At 44.3% G+C, this 10,534-nt stretch overlaps 1 protein-coding gene across 5 annotated transcripts in view; it reads left to right on the top strand.

The window, feature by feature from the left end:
• Nucleotides 1-408: 408 nt before the first annotated feature.
• The window catches only part of stk33 (serine/threonine kinase 33), a 95,888-nt gene continuing 85,762 nt past the window's right edge, over nt 409-10,534 (top strand). The window contains exon 1 of one of the 5 annotated variants that reach the window (XM_062967691.1): nt 409-562. The gene's annotated coding sequence lies outside the window, so the exon portion shown is untranslated. The remainder of the gene's footprint in view (nt 563-10,534) is intronic. The other 4 variants (XR_010001938.1, XM_062967686.1, XM_062967689.1 and 1 more) reach the window with 4 other exon arrangements.

Below are 10,534 nucleotides of genomic sequence, written 5' to 3'. Positions count from 1 at the left end.
TTGTTGGATTTTCTTAGTGGGTCTATTGATAGTTTGCTAATGCAAAGATGATTAATTGCAATACTCACACTTGCCTTTAATAGACAAAGAATTTTTTTCTCCCACCCTGGACCTTCCACAGATATATAAACTCCACTTGAGTAGTTTCCAATATACCTCACAACCTCTGAGGATGCCTGCCATAGATGTAGGCGAAACGTCAGGAGCGAATGCTTCTGAATCATGGCCAGACAACCCGGAAAACTCACAGCAACCCAATGATTGCGGCCATGAAAGCCTTCGATAACACAGAGTAGTGTACTGTTCACACACCCGAAGGCAGGCCAGCTGAGGTAACAGTCGAGAAGGAAACGTTCAGAAAGGCGCGGGTCAAGGAGGAGTGTGTCCCTCCCTCGCCCCCCCGCCTCCTCCTCCTCAGCTGACCAGCCTTGCCGTCTTCGCACTCTGAGCTACTTTGTCCCCGCAGGGCTCCTGTACCCTCCGTGGTGCCCTGGCAGGGAGAAAAGTTTCTGTAAGCGCGAAGGAGCTGCTGCCGTCGCTGCCGCCACAAAAGGCGACGAGGGTGAGTTCCGCGCGTTGTGGGGAGGCGTGTGCGTGTCACGGGGGAGACGTGAGGCGTCGGAGCAGGCAAACTCTGGGGCGTTCAAGCTCGCGAATGGCGGGCGCCGGAGAGCGGTCGGCAGCGAGTTGTCCGGTTGCCATGACGACGGCAGCCAGAAGAGGATGCCGGCTAGAGGGAAGCAGAGGCAGCGTCCCCGCCTCCTCTGGTTCCCGGGGCTGAGCTCCCGAGGCGCCTCTCCTTCATACAACCGAAGTTTCACAATAGTAATGAACGCCGCTCGAAAGTCATGGCATTCAGGGTTAGGAAGTAGCTATAAAACAGGCATGGACCAACTTGGGCCCTGCAGGTGTTTTGGACTTCAACTCCCACCATTCCTAACAGCCTCAGGCCCCTTCCTTTCCCCCTCAGCCGCTTAGGAGGCAAAGGGGATGCTTAATGTTCTTCAGCCTAGAAAACCATTGTATTCCCTACAAATCTTGTTTCAAAGTGGGCTCCTGAAGAACTGTTACGGCTGAAAATTGCTTCTGCACGCTTTTCATTAATACAGTAATAATAATGCTGTAAACTTTCTTTGTGGATAGTATCTAACACAGTACTGTTTTCTTCCAAAACATTGTGTAATATTATTTCCAAAGATGATAATATTGCTGCTACCGTATGTCACTCTTCTTCCAGGTATATGTTATTAGCACTGTTTCATATGGGAACATCAGAATTGACTCTAGTTTTTGCCCATTATTTCTGAATCACTGATGTAATAATAAAAAAATTATTTACACACACACACACATATGGTAATTTAGAGTGAAATTGATTTTATTCTGAAGCCTACAGAACTGGTTTACTGTTAAGCAAATGGATGTACTGACTTATTTCTAATGCAAACATGCATATTAATCCAGTAACAATGCCTTGTTTATGTTTCAGTCTGATGTCTTATACAATACTTTTAACCTATCAGAAGAGATGGGAATGGTCAGGAATTGGAAGTGTAGTTTTAAATTCTAATCTGAGTTGGTATCTCTGTTTAGCTGTTTAGCTATTTAAAAGTCACTGCTAATGGTTGTGTTTCCCATCCTCTTTAAGATCTGTCTCTTTAAATCTCTTTAATAAACTACAGTGTGAATTAGCAATGTGCTAATGACTGCAGCTTATTTCCCCCTACTTCATTCCTCTCCTCTTAAGAAATTAAACAAACAAAGGAGGGAAGGGTTTTGTATGACCTGAATATGGGTTGATGGCAAGTGTACCTAAATAACCAGAATTTGTAAGCCTACAAGTGACTTTGATTTAAAGCTGCATTATGTTCTTTATTTAGGCACATTTGTTTAAAATAATCTTTATTAACTTTTAGTTATTAACAGATGTTAAAAGAAAAAAGCAAAAAAGAACTGTCCATGGGGGTTGTGAATAGATGGGGTAGGTATGGGTAGGATAGGTATACTGGGGGGGGGGGGGGAAGAGGGTGCGGGTATGGATGAGGTCAGTGTGCGGGGGGAGGCATTTGATGATGTGTACTTCCAGGACTGCTCCGGGGTCATTTTGCATTCTACCTTTCTTTTCTTCTTCTTATCCGCTGTCTTCAATTGTCTCTTCTCTGGTTTCGGTCCGGTACTTCTTCCTAAGGTTAATTCTTCCTCATGCATTATAAGATTTTCTTTCTATTTAAAAAACTTTCTACTTTATTCCAATCCGTTTCCTTTCTTGGTCTTCCTTGTTGTTTGGCCAATAGATAGGTCAATCTGTCCATATTCTTGATTTCCGCTACCTTTATTAGCCATTCTTCTATTGTAGGATCTTTGCTCTGTCTCCAATATCTAGCAAACACTATCCTGGCTGCAGTCGAAAGGAATGTTAAGATCTTTTCATCATTCGAACCTGCTTGGATTCTTGATATATTTAATAAGAATATTTCTGGCAGTTTGGGTAGCTTCTTGCCTAATATTTTTTGGGTGTATTCGTGAATCTTTATCCAGAATTCCTTTGCAATTCTGCAAGTCCACCACATATGATGGTATGTTCCTTCTGTCTCTCCACATTTCCAGCATTTTGTACTATTGTTTTTATTTATTGAGCCTAATTTATTAGGGGTAAAGTGCCACCTATAAAACATCTTCCACCAGTTTTCCTTCATACTATAAGCGTACGTGAATTTAATCTTCCTATTCCAACAGTCTTCCCATTCTGCCATTAAAATGCTCCTTCCAATATTTTTAGCCCACTTAGTCATGCAGTTTTTCACTATTTCAGTTTCAGTATTCCACTCGTTTAGATATTTATAAATTTTTGAGAGAGTTCTATTGTCTGAGATCCATACTTTGTCCCACTTATTCTCCTTGTCCATGAAGCCGTGGCTTTTATCCTTATTAAAGAATTCTTTTAATTGCCAATATTGCAACCACGTAATATTACTGTACTTATCTTTTATTTCTTGTTGTGATAATAGCTCATGTTCTTGTCTCTCTTTCTTTATTATTTCTCCATATCTAGGCCAGTCTGTCCACCCGAGAAGTCTTCTCTGGGATGCTTCTAGGGGGGAAAGCCATCTGGGTGTTCTGTTGTACATTCTCAACTTGTATTTACTCCATGTTTTGATTAGCGATGATCTGAGGAAATGATTGTTAAAGCTCTTCTCTTTTTTAGTTTTCTCATACCATAAGTATGAGTGTATTTAGGCACATTTAACCATAATCTGAGGGATGTGAAATTCCTTTTGAAAGTACCATAGTACTCCTAGCAACCAGCCAAATGCCTCCAGTAAACATAAGCATGGCAAACTGTTTTATTATGTGCACTTTTGTGGTTTCTATTTAACAATGAAACTTTGTAGACAAGATTTTACAAGCAGATTCTTAGCTGGAATGTTTAGATCACCAGTATGATTAATTCTTAAACATGAAGCTGTGTTAACCTGCTGTGGAAAAAATTACTGAAACTCCATGACATTTTAACTTTTGTGGACTGCAGGCTACTTCATCACTGCTCCTTTCTTTTAGCTTACTTTTTAAAGAAAGATTATGAAATTAATTTGAATAATCCTGTTGTGTTCAGACTTTGATATGACAGGGATGGCTATCTTGGGCATCCTCGGTATCTTGGATTTCAGCTTCCACACAGCTCAGCCAGATTTGGGAAACTGCAGTCCAAAACATCAGGATGGAAGGAAGGTTTTGATTTGTTTAGGAGAAGAAAATTAGGATCATGGGACATAGATAGGATTAACATAAAAACTAGAAAATTGTGCTGATGGTGTGCTATAATGCAGCGAGGCAGTATAGATTATTATTAAGATTTTAGCTGCTACCATGATCTAACTTGTCATAAGAATAGCATTGGAAAGTATCTAGAAAACCAATAAAGATATGGGGCACATGGATGGGTTCAGAGAAAAATATCAAGCTTCTTAAATGGTCAGTCATTCAACACAGTGCTTTCTGTCAGTACAAATCTATCTAACTGAAATTTGAACTGTTACCAACAAGTGAGGACAACAGTATACTTCTTATCAAGTATAGAGGTCTTGAGAAGTAGTGTGATGTAGCATGAATTCTTAAAAAAGAAGAAAAGTCATTTTGGTGATTGGATATATTGTTGTTGGTGTTATCTGCTGTCAAGTTGACTTTGACTTACGACACCCACATGAATGAGAGGAAGAACATTAGGAAGAACTTCCTGACTATAAGAGCTGTGTAACAGTGGAACTCTCTGCCTTCAAGTTTGGTGGAAGTTCTTTCTTTGGAGGCTTTTAAGCAGAGGCTGGATGGCTATCTGTTGGGAGCACTTTGATTATGTTTATCCTGCATGAAAGGTGAAAGACCCCAGAATAATCTTATCATCAACAGCTCTGCTCAGGCATTGAAGATTCAGGGCTCTGCCTTTCTTGATTGAGTTTAGCTGTATGAAATATAGTCTTAGTTTTCTGCAACCTTCTACCTTACCAAACATTATTGCCTTTCCTATTAAGGAATCTGTTAGAATAGTAGAATCAGAATTGGAAGACATCACAAGGGCCATCCAGTCAAACCCCCTCCATGCAGGAGCCCACAATTAAAGCATGGCTAAAAGGTAAAGGTAAGGGTTTTCCCCTGACGTTAAGTCTAGTCATGTCTGACTCTGGGGGTTGGTGCTCATCTCCATTTCTAAGCCAAAGAGCCGGCGTTGTCCGTAGACACCTCCAAGGTCATGTGGCCGGTATGACTGCATGGAGCGCCGTTACCTTCCTGCCGGAGTGGTACCTATTAATCCACTCACATTTGCATGTTTTCAAACTGCTAAGTTGGCAGAAGCTGGAGCTAACAGTGGGCGCTCACTCCGCTCCCGGGATTTGAACCTCCGACCTTTCGGTCTGCAAGTTCAGCAGCTCAGTGCTTTAACACATTTCGCCACCAGGGCTCCATAAAGCATGGCTGTCTGTTGCTAAAGGATAGCAACAGATGGCTATAACAGTCTCTGTTTAGAAAGAAGACTGCCACACTCTGAGGTAGCATATTTCACTGCCAAACAGCTCTTATCATCAGGAAGTTCTTCCTAATGTTTAGATGGAATCTTGTTTTCTGCATTTGAATCCATTGTTCCATGACCTAGTCTCCAGGGTAGCAGAAAACAAGCTTTTTAACAGTCTACTGTATCTATAGAACTATTTACCAGCATCACATTTCAAATGAGTTGAATTTCTTCCTATCAACACTCTTTATTGTTCAACTTCCACAACCATACATTGAAACTGAAATGTGATAGAACCATCCTAACTTTAGTATTCAGTGATATTTCTTGACTGTCACTTCTCAGGTTGTTTGAATATATGTGTTTGCAATGAAGAAAGTGTTGACCTCACAAAATTCAGTCAGCAGCTTCATTTCTTGATCTTTGACCAATTTTTTTTTACAATGTTTCATTCCCCTGTGTTTCCAATTTTCGTCTTCCAAGTGCCTATAATTAACAAGAAGTCCTGTTTTGGTGTGTGATCAGTTTCCTCCTGGATGCCAGCAGAGAATCTTTCAATTTCTTCTATAGTCATGTTAGATGTATATTGATAAATTTTTCTTTATGTCTTATTGACATGATTTTGGTTAGATTTTACATTATAACCTTTGACTGCTTTTGCTACATCTCTCCTCACTAATGAGATTCGAATTATAGGCTTCTCCACTGAAGCAAATTTACTCATAGGCAAGAGTTATGCCACTTTATTTAAATCATATGTATGTATGTATGTATGTATGTATATGTATATGTAATGTTTGTTTGTGGGAGAAACAACCCAAAAACCACTGGACGAATTCACATGAAATTTGGACACAATAAACATATCAATCCATCAAGTGACCATCACTCACAAAAACACAAAAAAACAAAGTGGCAAGGACTTAAAAACCCGGAAAAGCTAAATGACGTTATAGCGCATGCGCAGAATGACTGCCCTGGCCTTGGCTCCCCTCCTACATGAGGAAAAAAAAAACAAAGCATCAGTTGTGAGGGAGCTGGCTTCAGGAGCTAAGTGTGCGCACATGGCCACACAAACACACACACATACATAACTGACAATGAGCGCGAGAGGCACCACTGAGCAACCTCTCTCATCATAGGGTTCTCGGGAGCCAAGTGTGCATATATGGCCACACATAACTGACACAACGAATGCAAGACCTGCAGACCTGCAGAAAGGCAGCCCTCCCCCTGCCCTTGCCCTTCCATTGTGGCCATGGACCTTGCACCCCTTTGATGTATGTGTGCAGGGTGTTTCCCTCTCCCCCTCCCTCTCCCTCCCCCTCTCTTGTGAGAACATTTCTTTCTGGCTAGAAGCAGCACCCCATTTTCTCCAGCTATTGGGGGAGAACAGGTGGAAAGGAAGGAGGGAAGGAGGGAGGGAAGGAAGGAAGGAAAAAGGCACCCCCTTTCTCTCAGGTATTAGGGGAGAAAAGATGGAAAGGAAGGAGGGAGGGAGGGAGGGAGGGAAAGAAGGAAGAAATAAGGAGGGAAAGGAGGAAGGAATGAGAGAAGGTGGGAGGGAAAGAGGAAAAGAAGGAAGGAGGGAAGGAAGGAAGAAGGAAGAAAGGAAAGAAAGAGGTAGAGAAGGAAGGAAAGAGAAAGAAGAAGGGAAAGAAAAGGGGGAAGGCAGGAGAGGTAGAGAAGGAAAGACGAAGATAAGGAAAGAAAAAAACGGGAAGGAAGGAAGCAAAGAGGGAAGGAAGGAGTGAAGGAAAGGAGAGAAAGTGGGAGGGAAGGAAGGAAAGAGAGAAGGAAGGATGGAATCAAAGAGCGAAGGAAGGAAGGAAGGAAAGAGGTAGAGAAGGAAGAAAGGAGAGAAAGAAGGGAAGGAAAAAGCGGAAAAGGAAAGAAAGAGGGAGGAAAGGAGAAAAGGAAGGAGGGAAGAAAGGAAGGAAGGAAGGAAGGAAGGAAGGAAGGAAGGAAGGAAGGAAAGAGAGAAAGACCGAAGAAAAGAAAGAAGGAGGGCTGGAGGGAAAGAGGGAAGGGGGATGGAAACAAAGAGGGAAAGACAGAAGGAAAGAAAGAGGTAGAGAAGGAAGCAGGGCCGGCCCCACTATTGAGGCACCTGACGCCGCCGCCTCGGGCGCAGGCCCGGGGGGGCGCCGTCAGGCTGGGCGGGAGGCGGGGCACCGCCCTGACGGTGCCCCGCCTCCCGCCCAGTGCGCCCTGGCCCGTCTGGCCTTTTCTAGCTGGCCAGACTGCAGCGGAGGTCCCTGCAGGCCGCAATCGCGGCCTGCAGGGACCTCCGCTGCAGTCTGGCCAGCTAGAAAAGGCCAGACGGGCGAGCAGGAGTAGCGTGGGAGGCGGAGCCAGCTCTGACGCCGCCCCCCCCCCGCCCAGCGTGCCTTGGCCCTGCCTCCCACGCAGCGTGGGAGGCGGGGCCAGGGCACGCTGGGCGGGGGGGGGGGCAGAGCTGGCCCCGCCTCCCACGCTACTCCCGCTCGCCCGTCTGGCCTTTTCTAGCAGGCCAGACTGCAGCGGAGGTCCCTCCAGGCCGCAATCGTGGCCTGGAGGGACCTCCGCTGCAGTCTGGCCTGCTAGAAAAGGCCAGACAGGCGAGCGGGAGTAGCGTGGGAGGCGGAGCCAGCTCTGACGCCGCTCCCCCCCCCCCCCGCCCAGCGTGCCTTGGCCCTGCCTCCCACGCAATGTGGGAGGCGGGGCCAGGGCACGCTGGGCGGGGGGGCGGGGCCAGAGCTGGCCCCGCCTCCCACGCTATTCCCGCTCGCCCGTCTGGCCTTTTCTAGCTGGCCAGACTGCAGCGGAGGTCCCTGCAGGCCGCGATTGCGGCCTGGAGGGACCTCCGCTGCAGTCTGGCCTGCTAGAAAAGGCCAGACAGGCGAGCGGGAGTAGCATGGGAGGCGGGGCCAACTCTGGCGCCGCCCCCCCGCCCAGCGTGCCCTGGCCCCGCCTCCCACGCTGCGTGGGAGGCGGGGCCAGGGCATGCTGGGCGGGGGGCGGGGCCAACTCTGGCCCCGCCCCCCTCACTATTCGCCCTGGCCCCGCCTCCCACGCAGCGTGGGAGGCGGGGCCAGGGCACGCTGGGCGGGGCCAGGGCGCGGGAGGCGGGGCCGGTGGCGGGGCGCTTTTCAGCACCCCCGCTTCACATCAAAAAATATCTCCGGCCGGCCCTGGAAGGAAGGAAGGAAACATTATATTTATCAGAACCCAGCTCTTAACTCTTCTTTCATTACCATTAAACCACACATGGCCACAGCAATGCGTGGCCGGGTACAGCTAGGTGAATATGAAGCAGAACCAGAAGGGAATAAGACAACGCTCTCTTTCAGTTACCTACATGTGTCTACCTTTGAGTTTGTACTTCTCAGCTTTCATAATAGCAGAAGATGATTTCATGATTTGGAGATAACAATGTTAAAATATGTTCTTAATATGCCTACTGTAAATAGTTAACAGAAGGCAAATGTTTGGGAGTATTTCAAAACTGCTGATTTTAAAATGTGAATCACAAGGATATTTTTTTCAACTACTGACAAGCAGTATAATACTGAAAAACTGGCTAAATCATTGTTACTGTACCAGGCAAGTATGGTATTAAGGTGCCACCATGTGGTAAAAATAAATATATATTAATATGAATCTACACTTATTAGACTGGTTTTATTAGTGAGGGTAAAATACTGAACGATAATTCTATGGGGTTTTTAAGTTGGTCCTCTGACTTAAGGTATTGATGAAAGCTCCCCTCCCAAGATTTAAATACTTTTTCAATAAGTGAATGTAGTCAACTGTAGTATCTCTTTCAGTACTGAATCTTTATGATATCTACACTTTCCCTTTTTTCAAAGCAAGCTTTCAAGTTCTGTATCTTGCTAACTTCTTATCAGGTCTGTACCTTCAGCTGTTTCCTTTCTCTTTTAGTGATGATGTATGTGCTAGGTCACCTGTAATCTTTGTGTGAAGTTTATTCTTAGGTATTGGCTTATCATATAACAGACTTGTAAATGTTAAACAATTTCATTGACGTTTACATGATGAAAAAGGCCTAGTTTTTTCCTTTAGGTTTTTCTTTTTGAGATAAAACTACACAGATAATAGCTTTGATTTATTTCTCTTTGAGGAGAAAGATTAACACTGAAATATAAAGACTTTCTATATTGGATATCTACATGATTTACATTCTCTTGTAGAGTGTACTTACTCCTTTAACTTACTCTTTGGTTCTGAATCAAGGACACATAATAAAAAGTCTAATATTCGGAAATAGGTATTTCTTTATTTGTTTTGTCCTTGAACTTCAGTATCTTTAATATAATTTGAATGCATTATCCTGATGTATGATGGAACTCCTCACTCTGCGTCCAGATAAATGAATATCTATATATATATTTGTATTCAACACCAGCCTTGTCCATCTGATGTATCTGATCAAGTCTGTTTGTGAACAAAAACTGACACTGTAATAAATCAGTTAATTTTAAGATTCCAAGTAACATTTCCTTTCCAGGGTAGCCTTGATATCCCAAAGCCTGCTGCAGCATGTTAATATAATATTTCTCAACTTTGAAAGTGGCTTTTCTGAATGCACTGATTGAAAGGTGCAGATGATTCAACGTGTACAAGTGGAAATGGTCAGAGTTTTGTCTGTTTCCTGGGTAAGGATCAAATGAATGACTGATCTTTTCCAGGCTTTGACTTGATTTCAGACATTTTCAGCATTCATGTGAAACCTTTACTGTGTAAACTGAGAACTCATAATTATCACAATATAATGCAAAAATGGATTTTGGTCAGGATCTGGAAAGTTGGGTTGCATGTAGCACCCTCTCCATTTTTCTAATTTTTAGCCCCTGGTGGTGGCGCAGTGTGTTAAAGGGCTGAGCTGCTGAACTTGCAGACCGAAAGGTCCCAGGTTCAAATCCCGGGAGCGGAATGAGCGCCCGCTGTTAGCCCCAGCTCCTGCCAACCTAGCAGTTTGAAAACATGCCAATGTGAGTAGATCAATAGGTACCGCTCCGGCGGGAAGGTAACGGCGCTCCATGCAGTCATGCCGGCCACATGACCTTGGAGGTGTCTACGGACAACACCGGCTCTTCGGCTTAGAAATGGAGATGAGCACCAACCCCCAGAGTCGGTCACGACTGGACTTAACATCAGGGGAAAACCTTTACCTAACCTTTTTACTGTACATTAAAAGGCCAATTTGGCATACAGCATTATATTCACACCATGGCCAATCAGTTACTCACAGCAAGACCATTATTAAGAAATTAGCGCAACTACACACCATCTCACTCTCTTCAGAAACGGCCTCTAATCATATAAGTTCATACAACCATATCGACTAGTTGCTGTTGATGGTCATATCTTTCATGATTTTTTTCATTTAGCTTTCCACATTAGCAGCCATCACAGTATCTTGTGGGAGTGAACTCCACAATGTTTATGCTGCTTGAAATACTTCCTTTTATCTATCCCAGTGTTCCACATACTATTCAGTTTGTGACACTATGTTCCAGTACTCTG

This window comes from Anolis carolinensis, chromosome 1, assembly GCF_035594765.1.
Source record: "Anolis carolinensis isolate JA03-04 chromosome 1, rAnoCar3.1.pri, whole genome shotgun sequence".
Lineage (NCBI taxonomy): Eukaryota > Metazoa > Chordata > Lepidosauria > Squamata > Dactyloidae > Anolis > Anolis carolinensis.
This window is presented reverse-complemented; position numbering and strand designations above follow the sequence as displayed.